The sequence below is a fragment of the Tamandua tetradactyla genome, chromosome 21 (assembly GCF_023851605.1).
Source record: "Tamandua tetradactyla isolate mTamTet1 chromosome 21, mTamTet1.pri, whole genome shotgun sequence".
In the NCBI taxonomy this organism is placed as follows: domain Eukaryota; kingdom Metazoa; phylum Chordata; class Mammalia; order Pilosa; family Myrmecophagidae; genus Tamandua; species Tamandua tetradactyla.
In genome coordinates, this window is record NC_135347.1 from 15,403,968 (window position 1) to 15,425,878 (window position 21,911).

General features: G+C 39.2%; 1 long non-coding RNA gene across 2 annotated transcripts in view; it reads right to left on the reverse strand.

Annotated features, from left to right (window-relative positions):
• Positions 1 to 7,250: 7,250 nt before the first annotated feature.
• Positions 7,251 to 21,911, reverse strand: part of LOC143665287 (uncharacterized) — a 313,239-nt gene continuing 298,578 nt past the window's right edge. Inside the window, exon 6 of one of the 2 annotated variants that reach the window (XR_013166837.1) lies at positions 7,251 to 7,354. This is a non-coding gene — a long non-coding RNA (uncharacterized LOC143665287). Of the gene's footprint in view, positions 7,355 to 21,610; positions 21,733 to 21,911 lie in introns of those variants that run through there. The other variant, XR_013166836.1, reaches the window with a different exon arrangement.

The following is a 21,911-nucleotide window of genomic DNA, read 5'->3' on the forward strand; positions in this document are numbered from 1 at the left end:
TGACCAAAAAGTATTGGCAGAGTCCCTTGAGGGATGGGAGAAAGAATATGGAACAATTAAACCTTTTACCATCAGGAGATCCACTGATACTGTGTCAAACTTTAGGGACATCCAAAGCAATAGGCCATTCCTTTGATCCTGAGGCATACTTCTTCTGAAGCTTATGTAGGTAGCAGAGTGGCTTAGACTACCTGCAGGTATGCCTAAGAGTTCCTTTTTTCTCTCTTTTGTTGTTCAGATGTGGCCTCACTCTCTCTAAGCCCAACTCTGCAAGTGAAATCATTGCCCTCCCCCCTATCTGGGACATGACATCCATGGGTGAAAGTCTCCCTGGCAACATGGAAGATGACTCCCAGGGATGAATCCAGCCCTGGCACCATGGGATCAACAATTCTACCCCAACCAAAAGGGATAAAAGAAGTATAGCTAATAAAGTATCAGTGGCAGAGACAGTTCAAAGAAAGTCAAGAGGCTATTCTGGAGATTTCTCTTACGCAAGCTTCAGTTAGACACCGCTACCTATCATAACCTGTCAAATTCCAACCAGGACCATTCTAGCCAATCCTAAAGAACACCTAGAACAATATACAAGATTCCACAAGGGTTCCATGCACTAGAGTAACTTTCCAGAAACCTACAACCTCCAGATTGGTTCCTGGACCAGACAAGTCCTGAAACCTAGAGGGCCCAGTCTCTCCAGAACATCAGATAGTTCCATCTCTCTACCCTATATTAGTGACAGAACCTTCCAATATGAAAAAGTTAGAATAGCCATAGCCCAAACACCCTAAAGAGAGGGTTGGAAAAATCAAAGTATAAGATAGAATTAACAAATGAATATGAATGCTGAATTGTTAAATTTATATCTCTTTTTGTCTCCAGTATCTTAGAGCAGTTAGAAGTAAAAACTTACTAGAATTGTAACCCAGTCAAACTCTGAAGTATGTTCTACAACTAATTGTGCTGTGCTTTGAAATTTATTGCTTTTTGTATACATGTAATTTTTCACAAAAAAAAAACAGAAAGAAAATTCAATTGTTATGATAAAAAAAAATTAAACCTTCTAGCCACCTGTATTCTGGAGCAGCTAGAAGGAAAAATTTCAGAGGATCATATGGCAGCCCATGACAAACTCTGGGATCTGTCCTCTAACTACTTGTTGAACAGTGCTTTGAAAACTATTGCTTTTTCATTTCTTTGCTTTGTATATATGTTATACTATATAATAAAAAAGTTAAAAAAAAAAAAAAGAAAGAAGTAATACACATAGGAGCAAAAATTGTGTGATAATGAGAGTTGACTAAACATGGCAAATTCACAGAGACAGAATGTAGATAGAGGTTAGCAGGGAAGGGGCAGACCGGGAAAGAGCAGAAGGGGAGTGTTTATGAATACCAATTGACATTAAAAAAATAATCAATTAAATAGAAAACAAACAAATAAATAAAATCAAAAGTTGGTTCTTCAAAAAGATAAGCTCCAAGTTGGACAGGAATAAAAGAAAACATAACCACAGAACAATGTTATAAATATTTTAAACTAATGTTTGTCAAAACACATAAAATGGGAAAATTTAAAGACTGACAAAGAGAAACATAAAATCTTAACAGCCCTGTACCTATTAAGGAAATGAATGTGTAATTATAGACTTTCCCATACAGATATCTCCAAGTCCAAAAGCCTTCTCTGTTAAATTCTATCAAACATGTATAGAAGATCTTACAAGAATTATATCAGAAAATAGAGGAAAAGAAAAACTTCCCAAATCATTTTATATGTGATGAGGATTACTTCGAGAGCAAAACCAGACAATGTCATTATAAGAAAATAAAATTTTACAGATTAATAGCTCTCATGAATTCGATTACAAAATTCCTTCGTAAAATACTATCAAATGTACAATGTACACATTTTTTTAAATGACCAGTGGTTATGATCACCTTGCTGTAGCCCTCCCCATGTGACACTATACACTTTGGGTATATTATAGCAGCGCCTAACTCCCTCTGCACACTTTCTCAACAGTCTCAGATTTTCCAGGTCCCGAAAGGGTTGTTTCCTGCTTGTTCAGCGGCTATAGACCAGCCTTGGCTCAGGCAAACCAGGAGAAGCTATTTATCATTCTATAAACTGAAATCATCTTCTCTAGTGAGATATGAACCCCCTAGCTTTGGGAAGCGGTACTTCTAAGTTTCCTCTCCCTTGTCTACTCTCCCTCAGTCCTAGAATACCTTTCTTTTAATTTAATAATTCTCTATATTAAACTCTCTGTGTTTAAACCACTGTGATAGCTGTCTCTAGATTGGACAAGACTGTTATATATATGGATTGGAAAGAAAGAAGTAAAACTTTATTTTATTCATAGATGGCGTGATTGTGTATATAGAAAATCCCAAGGAATCTACAAAAGCAACTGAGAAGGGGCATGAGAAAATTTCTGGGGGAATGGAACTATTCTTTCTCTTTGTACATGGGTGTAAACATTTGTCAAAACTGATTAACCGTACACTTAAAAGGAAAACATTTTGTTGTGTAAAATCAGTCCTCGGTAAAGTCGATTTCAAAAATGTCTGGGAAGCCCTGCAGAAAACGGAACCATAATCCTGGAGTCTGAGACCCAAATGAAATCTGAGCTCTGACAAGGAAAAGAGCAGGGTTGGAACAATTCAGCATGCCAGCTTCAATGACGGTGATTGTGGGTTCAAAACAGGTGAAGGATGAAAATGACTGCTTAGAAATTTGGGGTGGCTTACGGGAAATTCCAGGGCCTCTGGGTAATGTATGACAAATAATTACTGATATTTATTGAGTATCTGCTGTGAAGCAAATATCTTTATTTACATGCATCATCTCTTCAAATTCTTACAATGTCAGCTTATTCTTATTTTACAGATAGATGAATTGAGACTTAGAGGAGCTGAAAATCTTGTGCATAGCCAAACAGCTGTTGTGAGAGACATTTGAAGCAGGTCAGCTGGACTGCAAACCTTGTGCTTTTTCTGCTCACCCAAGCTCCTCTTGGTGGTTGGTTTTTCCAAGGAGAAATAGTTAAAAGGTAACTTTCTCTAATAATGTGTTCATGAACCAACAGAGGTCACAGAACCCACCATAACCTTTTCTAATTAGGGTTATGCCGGCAAATCAACAAAAGACCAGACTGGTTAAGGAAGAGTCTGACCTTTTTGGTCAAAGTCTCAGCGATAGCTGTGAGGGGAGTGGAGTTGTCTGCCCAAGGAGAAAGGAGGATTTTTTTCACAGATGTTGTTTAGAATTGCTAACATATGGTGATAACAGAAAAGCAGCCAAATTTTAGTTGGTATTTTGTCTGAAATCCTCTGCTGACAAAATGTACCCCCTTTATCTATACTGTGGCAAACTCTGCTCCCCTCCACTTGTTATGCCTCTGTATATATTATTGACATCCTCTTCTTTCTTCTTCTCTGTTTAAGGATCTCTACACACCACCTCTTGTTTCTTGAAAGTGGCTCCCTCAAGCTTCGTACATTCAGCTGCCGTCTCCATACTGGTTATAAGCAGAAGAATAATTTGTGAAGCCGGAGCACCACTGAACAAAATCAGAAATGGAATGTGTGAGAAGTTGTGCTGCTAGTTCACTGAATGACCTTGAGAAGACTGCTTTATCATTCAATAGAATGTTCTTCCTGGGGTTCTGACCCTGGGAGGGAGCGACTGAAGGAGAGACCAGCAAATGGATCATTTTTTTGTCCGTCATTTCAGCAGTGCTAGCTCCCAGAGGCAGACACACCACCACTTCTTACCCATTTCCATGTAATAGCAGATGAACGTGCACCAGCTGGAGTTCCTTCCCTCTAAGAAAATTCTAACTTAAAGTTCGGGAAAGAAAGGAAGGAGTCTGCAGAAATGCAGGCATGTAACATAGAGGAGAGAGAAGGGATTAGGGCAATCAAGTTATATATGAATTTCTTATATTTTTTTCTCTCTCTCTTTCTCCTCCTCCTTGACCTCCTCTTCCTTCCCTTTCTTCCTCCCTCCTTCTACTCCTCCCTCCTTCCCTTCTCCCCTCTTCCTCTCCCTCTCATTCTCTCTGGGGTTTTTTTGTCTGTTTATTGTTGTTGTTGTTGTTATTAAATGCCTATCAGCTGTTGATAGTCCTCTTAAACTTCATGATTATGGCAAGAAACACCCGGGAACTGCTGCAATAGATGATCTTTAACTCCTTACCTCCCTCCCTCCTAGCTAGCCAGCCTGCCTGCCTTCTGTCCATGTTCTAGACATTATAGACTGCATTTCTTAAAAAGAATAACTAATTCCTGAAGGACTCTATGTATCCTTTATTATTACCCCATTACCCATATTTTATAATGGAGGTAGCTGAGACTTGGAGAGAGTGAACAACTCATTGAAGTTCACAGAGCTAGAAAGGAGAAGGGGTAGCATTTGAGCCAACAGCTGTCCTACACCAAAAACTCATGCTCTTCCACTTTTCTGTGCCACTTAATTAAGAAAGGGCTTAACCTGATCCTGCTTATATTTTCTATCTCACTAGAGGAATAACTGGTTTGTATTTTATCATGGCTAACAGTGCTTGTTACAGTCACTGCTTGCTTGTTTATATTTTTCAATGACTGATTTTGGATTCTAAGGTTTTATTAGACTACATTAATATACTGCTAGATTGTCTGAATTGAAAAAAATCCTTACATACTTTTTCCTTCCATCGATGAAGTGTAAATAAGCTTAACGAATTCTTAGTGGAAAGTGTCCTTGATTCACTCAGACAAAACTTGGCAAGCAGATGCCTCTGCAAAGGTTTTTGCATAGGCTGTTAGGGGTTTGGGCATACTTGAGGCTCGCCAAGTATGGTAAGTATGGGGTGGAGGGAAGGGTGGATATACTTGGGCTATAAAAATCAAGTCCTAATCCAGTTCTTCATGCTATAAGGTGAACTTCCAACTGATTTTCTTACATAGTGTCATAAGGTTGATAGACACACACACTAAAAAACACTCTCTTCTTACTAATAATTCCAGTAAACAGCCCTCTACTGCCATAAGTAAAAAGACATGATGTATCAAGCCCAGGTTACTGATTTGCAGTCCCAAACCCTTGGCAACATGGCTCAAATCCATGTTTTCCGCCTCGCCTCCTGCCACCATTCGCTTCCACTACCCACCGATGCTTCAGCCACAAGAGAAAACAAACTACTATCCAAATACTCCTCCGAGCTTCCAGGTGTTCTTCAGACTATTCCCGTATAGGAGGAATGACCATCTCCACTTCCATCTGTCTTGAAAACTTCTACACATCCTATCAATCTCAACACAAATTATCTTCTCCTCTATGACATCCCACTTGCAGAGGAATAAATCTCCTTCCATTCATTTTTTAGAGAATTCTGCACACACTCTGCCTCATCCATCATTTGTTATTATCAGGGCTCAGGGAATGGGGAAAAGATTCTGCATGGTATGCTCTATTCTTAGATTCCTGGTGTCTAGCTCAATAACGACACAAAATAGGCACTGAAGTAATTATTGAACACATGAATGAATGTGTACAGAAAGGAAATCAACTACAAAAAAAGACTCCACTATTTTTTTGTGTTAACAGTTCAGGGATGAGTCAGCACCCCATTCTAAATACACCGCCAAGCTCATGATTTTGTGTATCATATGTGTTACATATTCTAATTTACCTAAAAGCATTGCTATGATTCTCAATTTGGGTGTCCTAATTCAAAGCAACACTCTTAAGGCGTTTTTCATTATTTTTCTTAAACCCCTTTCAATCACTTTTTAATACCCATAAGAAGCTTGTCATTGGAATGTTATGTCTAGACTGCCTTAGTTTTTCTGTATTACTTATACACAACGGAGAGGCCCCTCAGAAATTACTATACTGATCATTTTGCTAAAATAATATGCATTTTCTTTCTTTAAAGCAGCATTGTTTAAACCAAAAGCGAAGATTAAAAATGATGCTTAGAAAGAAAAGCTTGGAAATATTTTTTAGAATATACTAGCACAACTACTTTTGTCTAATTAAAGCCTCTACCACTCTGTTTCCAATTGCACATTTAAGTTGAGAAGCAGGGGAGGTAGCCTTTACCATCGCCTTTCTCTGATCTTCTACCACAACGAGGCCTCCCACTAGTTTAAGCAGAGAAATGTTCTCCAGTTTTCATAAACCTGCTTTATCTCTGACAGCTCTGTCTCAGTAATGCCTAGAAGTGACTGCCTTAAACATCCGTCACTGTGCAGACATGGGGTCTTTTGCAAAATACAATCTGTACTCCTCTCTCAGGTAACTCCGGTTCCCTCCTTCTCTGCTCCCTTCCGTCCTGGTCCCAAGCATTGCAAATGAAAGCCAGCTACAGTTTTCATATTCTTTTGGTCTGCTAATGCTGCTGCTGGAATGCAATATACCAGAAATGGATTGGTTTTTACAAAGGGATTTATTAGGTTTCAAATTTATAGTTCTAAGCCCACAAGAATGTCCAAATTAAGGCATCAACAAGAGGATACCTTCACTCAAGAAAGGTCAATGCCTGTCTGAGGTGTCTCTGCCACATGGGAAGATACATGGAGATGTCTGCTGACCGTTCCTGAATTTCATTGCTTTCAGCTTCTGGTTCCAGTGACCTCTTCTCTGAGTTTCTGTCTGTCTCCAGGGATCTCCAAACATCTGTCACTTGGTTCCATCCCTCTGCTCTCTCTCTGAGCTTTTAAGGACCCCAGTAAAATAATTAAGACCCACCTTGAATGAGCGTGGCCTCATCTGCACAGAAATAATGTAATCAAAAAGTCCCACCCACAATTGGGTGGGTAACATTTCCAAGGAAACAGCCTAATCAATAAGTCTGCACCCACAAGATTAGATTTAAAAAGAATGGCTTTTCTAGGCTACGTAACAGTTTTAAATCAGGACACATACCTAGGGCAAGAAGAAAGAAAAAGAATGTTTCAAAGGGCTACCTGCTACCTGACAGGAATAGGAAGAACAGAAGAGAAGATCTACACACCCCCCAGGACCCGAGGGCCTTCCCTTTCCCTTTAATTCTGGTACATGAGCACCCCAGTTTTGCTAGAACCTCATATCCTCTATGCCCCAATGTCTTTGCAGTAACTTGAGAATCCCATAATATAGGATCCCCTGTGCCAACCAGACTTATCTGCACTCCAGGCCTGCTTCAGCCACACTGAGCCACACTTCCACATGCAGTCTCAGTATGGTGGGGTGGGTCTGGGATTCCTTACATAAGCAAATGTGTCCAACCATGCAGTCAGTGTTTATGCCACAGCAGACCTCCAAGGGCAGATGTGTAAGTTTCCATTTGAGGGCAACATTCCAATCGCCTTGCAAACCTTGATGCCTGAAAGTAAAAGACAGTGAGGTCTCCAGACATCGTAGGGCAAGGCCAAGCAGCAGCTCCACCTCCAAATCACATCTCAGATGAAGTTATCACTTAAATAGAACGATACAGATTATAAGGGAAAATGGCATTTTTCTACCACTGCATCCAACTTACTTTCTAGGGGTAATTTATCATAATCCAGACTCTTTATTTCCCACTATTTATAAATTTTTTTAAAAAAAGTGAAATCTTAAGTGGTACAGGAAAATGAAAGTGATTACAGTCAAATGGAAATAAGCCCTAGATTTGGTGAGAAGAGAGTTCTGTTCTAGCCCCAAAACTGGCTTTCATATCATGGAATCTTGGGCTAGCAATGCAAGAATCTCTTTTGTAAAATGAGGAGTTGGAATAGATGATATCTAAGATTCTTCCAGCTCTCAAATCACATCTATTCTACTTTCATTCTCTCTCTTCCCATTCCCTTCACATAAGATCCCTCTCATTTATGGCACAGTAGAGGTCCTAGCATGAGTTGAATCACACATTTCAGTGTGGGCATCTCTGGTAAATACCAGGAAGGCTGGTGTCTCCCACAGGAGCAGCTGCAGAGCTAACCCTTTTGACGTTGACATCTACCAGAGACATTAGCAGCACAGGATCCTGAAACTAGGAGAAGGAATGCAGGGTGAAGCATGTGGCTGAGAGTACTATACCTCAGAGAACATCTACAGAATCCATTTGGAATTTCTAGAACGATAGAGGAGGAACACACGGAAGGGCAGAATTCATGCACAGCAGTGACACCGTGTATTAGATAGCTACTGCTGCATAACAAACCACTCCAAATTAGTGGTTTTAAACTACTGTTTATTTAGCCCACAATTTCAGCTGGGCAAAGCCTGGTGTTTCTTCTGCAGCTCTTACACTGGCTCAATCATGTAACTGTGATTGAGAAGCTAAGAGTTTCTTCTGTGGGAAGCTAGAGGCTCCTCTGGCTGTTAGCGAAGCCACATATCTTTATATCATCCAGTATGCTAGTCTAGGCTACCTTCCGTAGAGGAAGTGCTATGAGTCTCAGAGCAGCAGAAGACTTGCTCTAACATGCAAGCATTTTTCAAGCCTGTGCTAGAGTCATGTCTACTAATGTCCCATTAGCTAAAGCAAGCCACATGACACCACATTCAAGAGGTTAGGACATAGACTTTTGGATTTACAATGTCACATTGTCAATGTATGAAAAAGAGGGAAAGAATTGTGGATATTTTTACAATATACCACACAGAGAAATACAGATCTGTGCCTAAGTGACCCAATTCTTATTCCCAGCTTCATGCTGCCAAGTAAATAGGTGAACTTAGCCCTGCACTCTACTTGGCAGCACATTTTTCAGTAAACTTTCAATGAGAAATGAAATTTGTGAGTCAGCAGATCAAAGAGGAACTGGAAAATTAGGAGGCAAATTATTAGCCTCACTTAACCTGTAGAACTCCTTCCAAAGTTGTATACAGAAATGTAAATTTTAGAAATTCCTCATGAATGATTTACTTTGGCAAGTCATATTATGCTAACTCTCTATGCTGTTCTTCCTGGCTTCAGGCAAGTTACCCAATGACACCATTAAGAAATTCATGAGTTACCACAGCCAGTTAGAATTTTTAAATCTCTGAAATGTACGACCATGAAATGTATACCAGTTCTTACAATCTCAAAACTGCGCTCGGCAATTAAACTGAGCATCACAACAGATACATTCAACAGTCACTCATTTACTATATATTTCCTATGCATTAACTGTGTACTAGGCGACGTGCTGATTGCTGAGGATATAATATGGACAAGAGAGGAGGAAGGATGTAAGGAGGGAAAGAGAGAATAAACTTGTTGTCTTGTATCTTGTGCTCCAATGGAATGTACATCAGTAACTTTTGCAAGGAATACATTTCAAAAACTCCAATTTCTTTTTCTAAATGAAAGTGGAATTTGCAAAGTTTAGCAACCTCATTGGGTCACTTTTAATTTTCACAGAGCCTGACTCTTCTGAAGAAAGTTTAAAAGTGACTGATTTTTTTTTCCATTGTAAAATTGTCACTAAGTTATTTTTAATTTTGACAGTGTCGTCAAGCTCCTTCTGGGGAATGTTAATCACTCTGGATAATTGAAAATAATTCTGAGCCAATTTCCTCTATACAGAACCGACCTCTTTCACATAGATAATATTTCATAGGGAGCTTGCTCCTCTATACCGGGCTGGAGCAGTGTGGTAAGGTGCTTAAAACATGGGTCAGTGTCATTGCTCCTTACATTCTTCTTTAAAATTCCACAAAGCCTGGTCTTCAACAAATTTGAAATTAGCCAGGCCTACTTCTGGTACTGATCCATCTGTCCTTTCAGGTGGTCTTCTTGGTGTTTTCCATTCTACTACAACTGCACTTATTTATATATTTTTTTTAAAAGGGACAATCCATGGTATCTGCCTCCTTGGTTTTCCTTTTAATATAGTGCCTTAGAGATCCTCTCTCTTGCTTTACCCTCTCTCACCACACACACATACAAACACTTATATATACACACTCCACATAATACATACACAGACAACCCACAGCCTTTAACGGTTATAAGAGATTAATTCTATTGTTGAAATTGTAGATAACGTGGAAAGAGATATTTCAGTGGTGTACACCTACTCTTAAGGCAGATCCCATCAACAAAGAAGTACAGAATGAATTTTACCTAGTTTGGCTGTTAGGTTTAAAATTCCTTTCCTAGATCCCCCCATAGAAAACAAAAATCGATGATGAAATAAGAAGAAAATGAGGAAGCAAACTGTCATCAGTAGATGCAACTGGGGCAGTGAGTGGAAGCCATGTGTTTACGGCAGAGATGGTAGGATGGAAAATGAGGTAGGAAGAAACTTTAGATATTGGATTATTTAGGTCTAAAGAACTCTGAATATAAGGCTCTTTCAAGTCCACACTGAATCAGGTTCTAAAAAGGGTATCCTAACAAGGGTATAATAGCAATAATAGCAATTAATATTGACAAGGAGCATCAATAAGTCTCAGGCAAAATACTGAAAGGTAAAGATACTAACATGAGAAGTCCATGCTGAGAAATTTGAAAGAAAAGCAATATTCACTTGCAACTAGAATATATTCAAATGAAACCCAGTCATAGGGCACAAAATGAGGGAAGTATATTTTGTTTATCGATTTTTAATTATTTGCTTCAACAAGTGATATTTGCTTAAGCTATCTGCCATTACTTGAGGTGAACACTTAATACTGCTTTAGGCTGAATCTGGATGCAGCATTCAGTTTAATAGCTACTGAACATCTGTGTGTCAGACACTGCTAAACAATGGCAATATATCATTGACTGAGCTTAGCACTGCCTCTCAAGGAGTCTTAAGGACCAGAAGTAGTAAAGAATCTTAAATGTGATGTTCATCAGATGCCACGGTTTACAGCAGAGACAGTGGGGTTGGAGAATGGGGTAGGCAGAGTAGGAAGAAACTTTAGATGTTGGGTTATTCAGGTCTAAGGAACTCTGAATGGTAAGGCTCTTTCAAATGCACACTGAATCAGATTCTAAAAAGGGTATTGTAACAGTAAGGTATAATAGCAATAATAGTGATTCATAGTAACAAGGAGACATCAATGAAGTCTATGCCAATTGAATCAGAAAAAAGTCTGGCATACAGATTCGGAGGGATAAAGTGAATTTATGATAGGATAGCTGTGCTGGCTTGAAAGGAAGTATGCCCCCTAGAAAAGCCATGTTTTAATCAAAATCCCATTTCATAAAGGTAGAATAATCCCTATTCAATACTGTATGTTTGAAACTGTAATCAGATCATCTCCCTGGATGATGTGATTTAGTCAAGAGTGGTTGTTAAACTGGATTAGGTGACGACATGTCTCCACCCATTTGATTGGTTTATTGGAGTCCTATAAAAGAGGAAACATTTTGGAGAATGGGAGATTCAGAGAGAGCAGAGCAGAATGACATAGCCACGAGAAGCAGAGTCCACCAACGACCTTTGGAGATGAAGAGGGAAAATGCCTCCTGGGGAGCAGATGACGCCATGTTCACCACGTGCCCTTCTAGATGAGAAAGGAATCCTGACCATGTTCACCATGTGCCTTTCCAGATGAGAGAGAAACTCTGTGTTTACCATGTGCCTTTCTGCTTGAAAGAGAAACCCTGAACTTCATCAGCCTTCTTGAACCAAGGTATCGTTCCCTGGATGCCTTTGACTGTACATTTCTATAGACTTGTTTTAATTGGGACATTTTCTCGGCCTTAGAACTGTAAACTAGCAACTTATTAAATTCCCCTCTTTAAATGCCATTCTGTTTCTGGTATTTTGCTTTCCGGCAGCTAGCAAACTAGAACAATAGCCATGTGAGAATTCACTCCAAGGCAAAGAAATTTTGAAAATGAGCAATGGACGATGCAATCAAGCCAGTTAAAGACATTTCCATGTTTTATCCTTGGGTCTGAAGCACAAAGCACACTGTACGATAAAGGTTAAATCCCTGGGGTAAAAACTGGTAGAGCTATTCCATTGAGACCATGTCATCCGAGGGCACAAAACAAAAAAGCAGAAAGAAAACATTGGCTAAGAGAGTAGAGACGTTTCTACAACAGTTTTGGATTTTATATTTAAAAATACAACATCTATGAGGGCCAAACCATATAAATAAAAGTTGCCTCCTATTCATGAATGGCCGGAGAAAATCACTGTGAATACACTGGTAACCATGCATTATCTGCGTAAACTGTGGTGGATAGGAAATAAAAACTGCTACCAATATTATTTGAAAATAAACATTATTAGTTTATGATTTTAATATCAAACATTTATATAGCATTTATTTTAAGCACTGTTTTAAAGGCTTTACAAATATTAACTCTTCACAGCAACCTTAGGAGAGGGGGACTGTTACCGTCATAGTATAGTCGAGTCAACTGAGGCACAGAGAAGTTAAGTAAAATTTCCAAGTTTAAGCAGCCAGTCAATGGCAAATCCTGGGTTGGAACCACACAAGTCTGGCTCCAAACTCTGAGCTCTTCACCACCATGCCATTCTACCTCCCCATAACATCATTTACAATTACAAATATAAGAAGGGAAATTTGGAAATGACCCTCTGACGCTACCCAGAGAAGATGCTGTAATTTAAAGTGAAGAATATTAATTATATCAATATCACCACCTATCATGAGCTTTATATACCAACTACCCACATACACATTTACTCATTTCTTTTCAAAGTGTGATATATGTACCACTTTGCATATGTAAGAAGATTTTAGGTGATATACCAACGAACATGTTTTAGAAATATATATGTGTGGCAGAATTGTATATATTGACTTAACCCCCATTTTTTAAACCTTTGTTTAAGCTTCCCTTTACTACAGAGTTGGTAAAACTCAAAAAACATTCCCCAGAATCCCCTGTAGCTTTGGTGCAAGTATGCAACCTAAAGTTTTTCAAACAGACATATCGTCACAAAATTTCACCTTGGAAATGAGCAATGTGATATGGAAACTGAGATTGGGAGTTCAGATTTTCTAACACAAGTGATGTGATGAAGGTCTTTCTGGGCAGCTGTCATGAAACAATGGTGTTTCTGCTAAAATAGTCTCAGATATCTGGGATATTTCTCTTGGCTGTTTACTCCCTACCTATGTTGTTCCCATATGCTTATACCCAAGACTGATTTTCTGGTCTTCCAGAAATTTTGAGAGCTATCTGATATCCTTAAATCAAATTCTTTTGGCTTAAATTAGCTAGAGCAAATTTTATTGTTTGCAACTAATCATCTTTACTTATAAAATATGTATTTGAAATACACACAAACACATGCATATATGAATGCATATGGCTAGTACATCAAACCCTAGTACATTCACAAAATTCATTACTTTGCACAAAACTAATGTTTTGTTTTGTTTTTTAATTGACTAATTTAAAGAAAACTATTTAGGACAGGTGGTACATGCACATGTTAAAAACTGTGAAGGTGCTAAGTGAATGACTAGAATCTAGAAAAGGACATCAATTTTTCACACTCTTCAGTAATAGAAAGTATGAGTTCCAGAATTTTACATGTAAATGCACTGAAGTTTAGAGAAGGTTGGTAATTTGCCCAATTTTGCCCAGCTAAGTGGGAATGAATCCAAGTTTCACGGCATATATTTGTAGCACCACACTCTTATAGTTAAAATTCACAAATCAAATTGAAAAATTATCAGTAGGGCTTCATCTTTGTCTTTATGAATTTGAATAGTTTCAACTAATCCTGAGAATATTGATAATTATTGAGGGCCCTGGCAAAATATGAGATTCCTAAACCTGCAGCTACAATGACCAGACACTTGTCTATTAAAGGCCCTTTCTGATAGTTAACTGGCCTTAGTAAGAAGCAGCCTAAGAGAGGAGAACTGCTTGACCTAGCTCTTGAAAGAATAACAGACGATAATGGCATGAAAGAAGGTAAGGAAGGTAAAAAACAGCATAGACAAAAGTATGGCTTATTAGGAAAATACTAAGAAATGAAGTGTGGCTGAAGCATCTAAAACATACCAGCTGAGCAATTAAACAAAGCTGTAGATGTAGAAGTGAGCTGGCCTTGTATGCCACGCTGGGGAGTCAGGACTTCATCCGAAACCAGAGGGGACATATGGAAGATTGAAGCAAAAGAGTGATGTGACCAGTTGTCCATTTTGAAAGACTGTTGAGCTGGCATTTTGCCCCATAGATAGGAAGCTAGTGAGACTGGCAGGCAGACCAGTCAGGAGACAATAGCTCAATCTAGGGTTGAGATCATGATAACCTAAACCAGCAAAGCAAGAGGGATATAGGAAAAAGGGAGCAGATCGTACAATATTAAGGAAGAAGAGCCTAAGTTGATTGCTTTTCTACTAAATTTAGTAGTGATACAGTGAAAATAAAACATCTGGATGTAATGTAAATGTTTGAGCTATCTACCCAGAATTTGCCAAGAAAAAACACAATTCATTTGCAAATTAAATTTTTAATAAATCTAAAGTGCAAATTTGGGGCAAAATTGTAAGAAAAATTTCTCTTACTGGTATCCTTGTGGCAAATCCACAAACACCCGGGGACATGCCTTACTATTTGCACTCCTTTAGCTACACCTATGACCTTTACCTGAGATCAATGGATGAGGATATGACTATTGTGACAAAATGGGCATCCCTCATGATGGCGAAGAGGAGACGTTGGATGCAGTAGGTTGAATCATGTACCTGAGAAAAAAACATGCTCATAATCTTAAAATCATTCCTGTGGGTGTGAAGCCATTGTAAATAGGACATTTTGAAGATGTTATTTTCAGTTAAAGTGTGGCCAAATGAATCAGGATGGGTCCTAATCCTATTACTGGGGCCATATAGAGAGAAAGCCACAGGAGGAGTGAGAAGTTAGAAGTTAGTGGAATCTGGAAGACAAACAAGAGGACATCACCATGTGATGGGAAAGCCAAGGAACCCAGGGATAGCCTACTAGCCAGAATGCTACCAATCCTGGGAAGAAGCAAGCTTCCTAGCCTCTGAACCAACAAATTCCTGTTGCTAAACCAATCCATTGTGTGTTGCTTCTCATACCAGCTAGAAAATGAAGACACCGGGTGATGCTTAATGCTGAGAGTAGCCCATAGCCAAATGGCATTTTGTAAAAGCAGGGTGAGGAATCCAAGGTAGGCAAGTGGCCTTCCGGAACAACTCTTCTGCAATATGAGATTTTCACCTACCCTGGAAATAGCGTTGCTGGTGATATATAAAGTGTCCAAGGTCAAACACCTACAAGAATTTAGAGACAAGGAAAATACAGCTAGCTTCGGAATCTTACTAGAAAGAAAAAAAAGTATCATGAACTCCAAATGGCTTAAAGGTGTTGGAAACCTTATAATCAAAACTCTATGTTTTGGGCGGGCCATGGTGGCTCAGCAGGCAAGAATGCTTGCCTGCCATGCCAGAGGTCCCGGGTTCAATTCCCTTCAATTCCCGGTGCCTGCCCATGTAAAAACTTTATGTTTTAAGCTTTCAGCAGTATTTAATAAAAATCAGGAAAAGAAAATGCTGGTACAAGTGTTTCTGAGACAGAAATTCACTAGTTTATCAATTATCAGAAAAATGAGAGGCAAAAGACTGTCTACTACTTGGTGGAAGGGGGATGCTATAATCCAAAGGAAGCAGGAGTGGCAGGAGCTTCACCATGGACAACGCTGGTTGCTCGGTCTTTCAGACTATCTACAGATAGGCTGTATGCACTGTGGACTCTTGGAACAGTCTTTATATGTGGAAGAAGAAAAGCAAGCAATGTATCTGATGGCTCTTCCTCCTCCACCTCTTTTTGGTCAAAGCCCAGTCATTGAAGCATTTAAACCCCTGAACTTGCAGAACGTGGTACCTGGCCCCTCTGGGCAGCACAGGGAAAGACAGACCTCCATGGTCCAGTCCACTCAGGCACAGGGGCTGTGTGTGTGGCCCCCTGAACTTGTGCCGACAATCACAGCAGCGTGGGTTTTTCATCCATGGAAATGGCATACGCTGACTCTAGCTGCAAATCTGAGGCCTAGGGTATAGATTAGACTAAGCAGACCTGCAGTAACAAATAAATGGTGTCTGATATGACTTCAATAGCTATAAAATTCATATTCTAGATGGTGTCTGATATGACTTCAATAGCCATAAAATCCATATTCGAGATCTTAAAAGCTGTAAGTTGATTTTCTGCTAAAGTCTGTTTTCTAAAAAGAAGATCTTTTACATAATATTCAGAATTTTATTTAATAGTTGTCTTCCAAGAACTATTTACTTGTAACCTTGAGACTAAGTAAATTCATTGTAGAAAATCTATTTGCTAGAGTACTTGGTGTAAAGTACACAAAATTAGATTTTTCCACTTTAACTTCAAGAACAGAAGGTTAAGTGTACTGTTATAGATTGAATATCATCCCCAAAAAGATATGTTCAAGTCTTAACCCCTGGTCCTATGAATGTGATCCTATTGGGAAATAGAGGCTTTGAAGATGTTATTAGTTAAGAAGAGGCCAAACTGGATTAGCTTGTATCTAATTCATTATGATTAGAGTCCTTAAAAAGGCGAGGAAATTTGGATACAGTCATCAGGAGACAGACAGAGAAAAGGCTGCCACGTGACAGAGACAGAGACTGAGTTATGAAGGGACAGCCAATAAGCTGCTGCCAGAACCCTACAGCCTTCAAAGGAAGCGTGGCCCTGCCCACACCTTGATTTCAGGCTTCCAAAATCCAAAACCAGGACAATAAATTGCTCTTCTTTTAAGTTGCTCAGTCTGTGGTATTTTGTTATAGAAGCCATAGCAAACTAAGATTTGTGTATACCAATCACGTGATAAATAACCACTGATCATGATCTCTATGATTTTGTTATAATATTTCCCTATTAGGAATATAACTAAAAGCCTTTCTCCTGAAAAGGCAAAATTGTTTTTTATTAGTAAAATACATACGTGATTGTAATTGCTTTATTTAAAGTAAAATACATTTTTTTCTTCTACCTTTGTAAGAGCTACATATAATATATATCATCTCTGGGGATAAATCACTGTCTAAATCTAGGATTGGAAATTTTGAGAGTAGCCAGTAATATCATGTAAGTGAAGATTAACAATTTGGGGCAATGTTCTTAAATTAAAATTAAGAAAGCAGGAACCAAATTATATATACAATATACACAGATACCTGTGTGGGAGAAATGAGGTATGGACCTACCCACACAACATTAAAGAAAACGATAGTAAATAGTAGTGAAATTACAGATGGTTTTACTCAGTCCTAAAAATTTCCATTCTTTCTAAATTTTCTACCAATAGTTATTTTTTATTACTTTCTAGTCAGACTTTTATAATTAAATTGAATCTAAAAACATCTTAAATTCAGAGCTACAACAGGTAGTCAAAGCCAAATTTCTTAACAATTTATTAAGCAGAAATCTAATCACTTATGCTCTGTTGGAATAAAGGTTGTGTGAACAAAGGGGTTTGATTAGCTTAGAAGAGTACGTCTTACACAACAGAAGCAAAAATCATGAGAGCTGGTTGAAAATAAAGATGTATTTCATTACTTTCAATTCAGCAGGTCTGGAGTGAGAGCAGAAATCTGAACTGCATCAAACTCTCAGATGATTCTAATGTACTTGGTTGGGGTGGGGGTGGGGTGGGGGTGGGGTGGGGGTAGGGCATGCAAAATTTGATAAATCCTAGCCAAGAGAAAAGTCCAAAGCACCAAGATATTCACAGAGACCCTCTAAATATCAGGCAGGGCCAATGTTGCCCCAGCCCAGAAAAGCCCAGTCATCTGGTCCCTGTGGCAGATCCTACCATAACATCACCGCCTCTTGTTCTGAGCCATCCTTTTATAGCAGACCTCTTACGACTGAGTCTCCTAAGGGTACAAAATATACTACTCTTCCAACAATGACAGTTGAGGTTGCCTGAACCGCCTTCTCATTGGGAGCTAATAAATTGTCACTGGGTTTGCAGATCAGCATCTCTGGGCTTAGTTAATGTGACATTGCCCCTGAAACTTGGCTCCATTTCCTGACAGCTAACAAAATTAGGCATGTGAATTTTCAAAGCTGAGATCTCTTGAGAGTTCATGCCTTCCCCCACATTAGTAGACAACCACGATTTTTGCCAACCTGACACCGTTTTTCCTTTTTCTGGTAAAACATCTTGATCTTCAATTTCTCTTAGGGAATACTTCCACTCTCAGATTATCCTGAAATCTGAAAAAGGCTAATTAATATATTCATTTAAATGCAAACCTAGGGTTTTTCTTAAAACAAAACTATGCCCAAAGGTAAAGCTTAGATCCATTCATGTTTGTCACAGAGTCACAAGAGAAAAATGTGCCTGAAAACCATCACCATGAACAAAGAAAGTGCCAAGGGGTAGAAATAAATTAGAGATCAAGAGAAAGGAAAGGAGAGAGATCTTCTGGCATCATTTTTTAAATTTCTAGATAAAGCTAATTCTACCTGTGGCCCTTGTGTTACAGGAGCCGTCCAATTCCTTTTTGTGTTTGAACTAGTCTGAATTGGGTTTCTTTCATTTATTAAATAAACAGTCCTAAACAAGACTACATCTCTTTGTCTCTATGTACAGAGTACACCTTTCATTCAAAGAGTAGCAATTAGGCCCACAGACCTACCACTTGTATGTGGGGACACAGAATATCCTCCCCCATAGAAAACAGGAACTTATGGGATCGTAACCGCCAGTCAAGCCTCCTTCATTTTGGAATCAAGTGGACTTAATAACTATCACTAGAAAGTACTGTGCTACAAGACACAGGACTTTGTTTTTCCACAGATCATTCACATATTGAACACAAGGAAAGAACAAAAGCATGAGATGTTTTGCAAATTTTTGTGTCTAGCTCTACAACATAAGAAATTTTCCCTGCTTTAGGAATATCCCCATAAAAGTTAGAGGAAGCCCACTTCTCAGTGTCCCAAATAGAGAAGGAAAATTGATAGATGAATATCACCACAGTCAGTCATTTCAGTTATTAAAGAGGAGAGGAGATTACTTGGTCCACAGGAAAAGCAATGGCCAGATTGTATTCACAGATTGAATTACAGACAAAATTCTTTTTGCTTGCCAGGTCTTAATTGGACAATCCTCAATGCTTATATACATGAAACAATTAGATGGAAAATATCTCATCAGCAGATTGCTGCAAAAACTGTGCAAACTATTTTTACATAAAAATTAGACACCGAACATAATGGCTTCTACAATCAGATTGGAACTATGTTGCAATATATAATGATATCAATCATATAAAACCATTGACATTTAGGAACCACCCAGCCTCATATGTAAATAAAGATGGAATAATGTTCACACTGAAATTTTCTGTCTGTTAAAAAGAGAGGAGCGGGAGAAGACCTGACTAGAAGAGTTTTACGGCTCATCGGAAAGGACGGATGTTTGGAAGTGACATCTCATCGGTGTCTTATGTCTTTCTCAAGGCTATAAAGCATTCACATTCCATTTTATACCAGAAAAGACTTGACTTGGCAAAAACAGTAAACCAATAACCAAATCCTTGGAGCAGAAGGTAAAAAGCAGAGCTGCTGCAACTGCTCTTGCAAATGTCCAGGGAGAAAATTATGTATGGTAGGAAGACTAGAGGCAAAAAGGCAGGTTAAGACGAATACTGCATTTACGTTGGAATTGCTACTCAGCATATAACTACAAGCAGAAGAGAATCTGTACTGATGGATACTCTTAGCCTCAGAATATAGTTTACAAAAGGAATTTCAAAGGAAGGCACACCTCATATTGATTGTTTCGGTAAAAACCAATAACATTCCAACAAAAATAACCCATAAGAAAACCTTATGTATCTTCTCAGATTTGCTCAACTTCTTGCACCTTTCTGTTTTTCTTGGTCAGGCTCTCATTCACACACAGGTGTCCCTCCAGTTCTGGACTTGGGTAAAACAAAAAAAAAATTGTGAGGCATGGTGCCTGGATTCTGAGCAAACGCTGGGAAGCCAGATGATGCTACCAGAAATGCGCAGTGTCAGCTTCCTATAGGGTAAAAAGTCATCAATAAGAAAGGAAAATAAAACCCTCCTGCTTTTTTTTTCTCCCATGAACTGCTTCAACATGCAGCTGCCATTGTGACTCTTCTGGAGAAGTCCCAAATGCCAAATAAGCACATTTGTAAAGCAACATTATGTGTCTCACCCCAGCTCATGGTTAAAATGGTAGCCAGTGTGGTAAGACATGGCATTACATTCCACTGAATCACAATGCCCCTTGCCTTGTTCACTCTCACATTCTGGTATTGTGCATCCCAAATAGACCGATAGCTGCCTAGTCATTGCCTTGGGCTCTGCTTTCCAGAGGACCCAGGATAAGGCATTGTTGAGGCTTCTTTGTTGACAACAATGAAATCTCTTTGCTCATTATCACTATCAATGGGAAGAAACAGTTCTTCCCTTCTAATTGGCAGCATTATGGGTTTGATATTGCTTTGCGCTTTGGACTAAAGAGGATAATAATTCAAATAATCATTCCTCTTTTATACAGGGCCTTTCAAAATGCCACCTGTAAATTGTTATTGACAGTATGTATAAAGAGTGTACTTGCATTTCAGTTATTACATTGTTGTGTAACAAACTGCTCTCAGCTAAAGGGTTTAAGATACGATGAGAGGGGTCTTATCTACACAATAAAGCTCCTCCGGGTACTAGCTGGGGGTCATGCAGCCAATTCAGCTGTTTAGATGTGCAGGGTAGAAGGTCCAAGAAGGCTCCACTCACCTACCTGATGTCTCCCTGCTCCTCTACATGGTATCTTTCTTCCCGGCTAGCTTGACTTTCCTCACAGCACGGGAATTTCCCACAGTCAGCCCTCTCACATGGAGGCTGGCTTCCAAAAGGGAGAAACAAAAGCTTCCAAGTCCTCTGAAGATCCAGATTCAAAAGGCCTAAAACATCTCTATCACTGCAGTTTATTGATCAAAGCAAGTCACAAAGCCAGTTGTGATCCAAATAAATGGGAAATAGACCCCACATCAGGACGTGAGAGGAGGCACGCGTGTGCAGAGTGGGGGGGTATTGGAGACAGTATTTGGAGACTACCCTTAAGGTTCCCAAATCTGTCAGCAGATTAAAATAATCTGGGAATCCTTTATAATTACCAAAGCCCAGGTCATGCCCCAGAACACTTCAATCACAATCTCTGAGGGTAGGATACAGATGACATTCATTTAGTTTAAAAACAGTTCTCAGGTGTGTCCAATGTTCAGCGGCACCTGGGAATCCCTGATCTACTACAACTTGTGAGGAAACAGTTTTAGAAAACTTGAATGCTCTAACTAGCAGTACTCCATTACCTGTGGTTACATGTGATTTCACAGTATGCTCAGTGGCTTGTTTTGAAATACATCATGGGTTTAAATTTTAAGTCAAACACCAATCATCTCAAAACACAATAAAGCTGCCTTGGTAAACGGGCTTAGTAAGCTTTATAGGTTGACCAACCCTCTGATTTCCCTGGGACTGAGGTGTTTCCTGGGAAGCAGGAAATTTAGTGCTAAAACTAGGCTGGTTGGTCACTCTAGCATTGCTTCATCTCCCTCTGCCTGACTGGTGGTGCTCTGGTGAGTTGTATTTTGGAAATTCAATTTCATTTCACCACCTGAGTCTGCTCAAAGGTAATGATCTAACCTTGTGCTGCTGGAAGCATGGTCCACAGTCCTGTAGCATCAGCAGTTTCTGGGAGGTTGTTAGAAGTGGAAATTCTTGGGTCTTGCACCAGACTTCCTGGATCACAGTCTTCAGGGACAGAAGTTAGGAATCTGTGTTTTGAAAAGTATGAATTTGAGAAGCACTGGTCTAACCTGCCTGCTTTGATATCATCTGTCTTGACCATCTCACATAAGGCAAAATGTGAAACAGAGGTATAAAAACACAGCAGGAAGATTCAATCAATGCTAATTGGCCAGAGATGCCTTGACAAATAGCAGTCACAACAGCT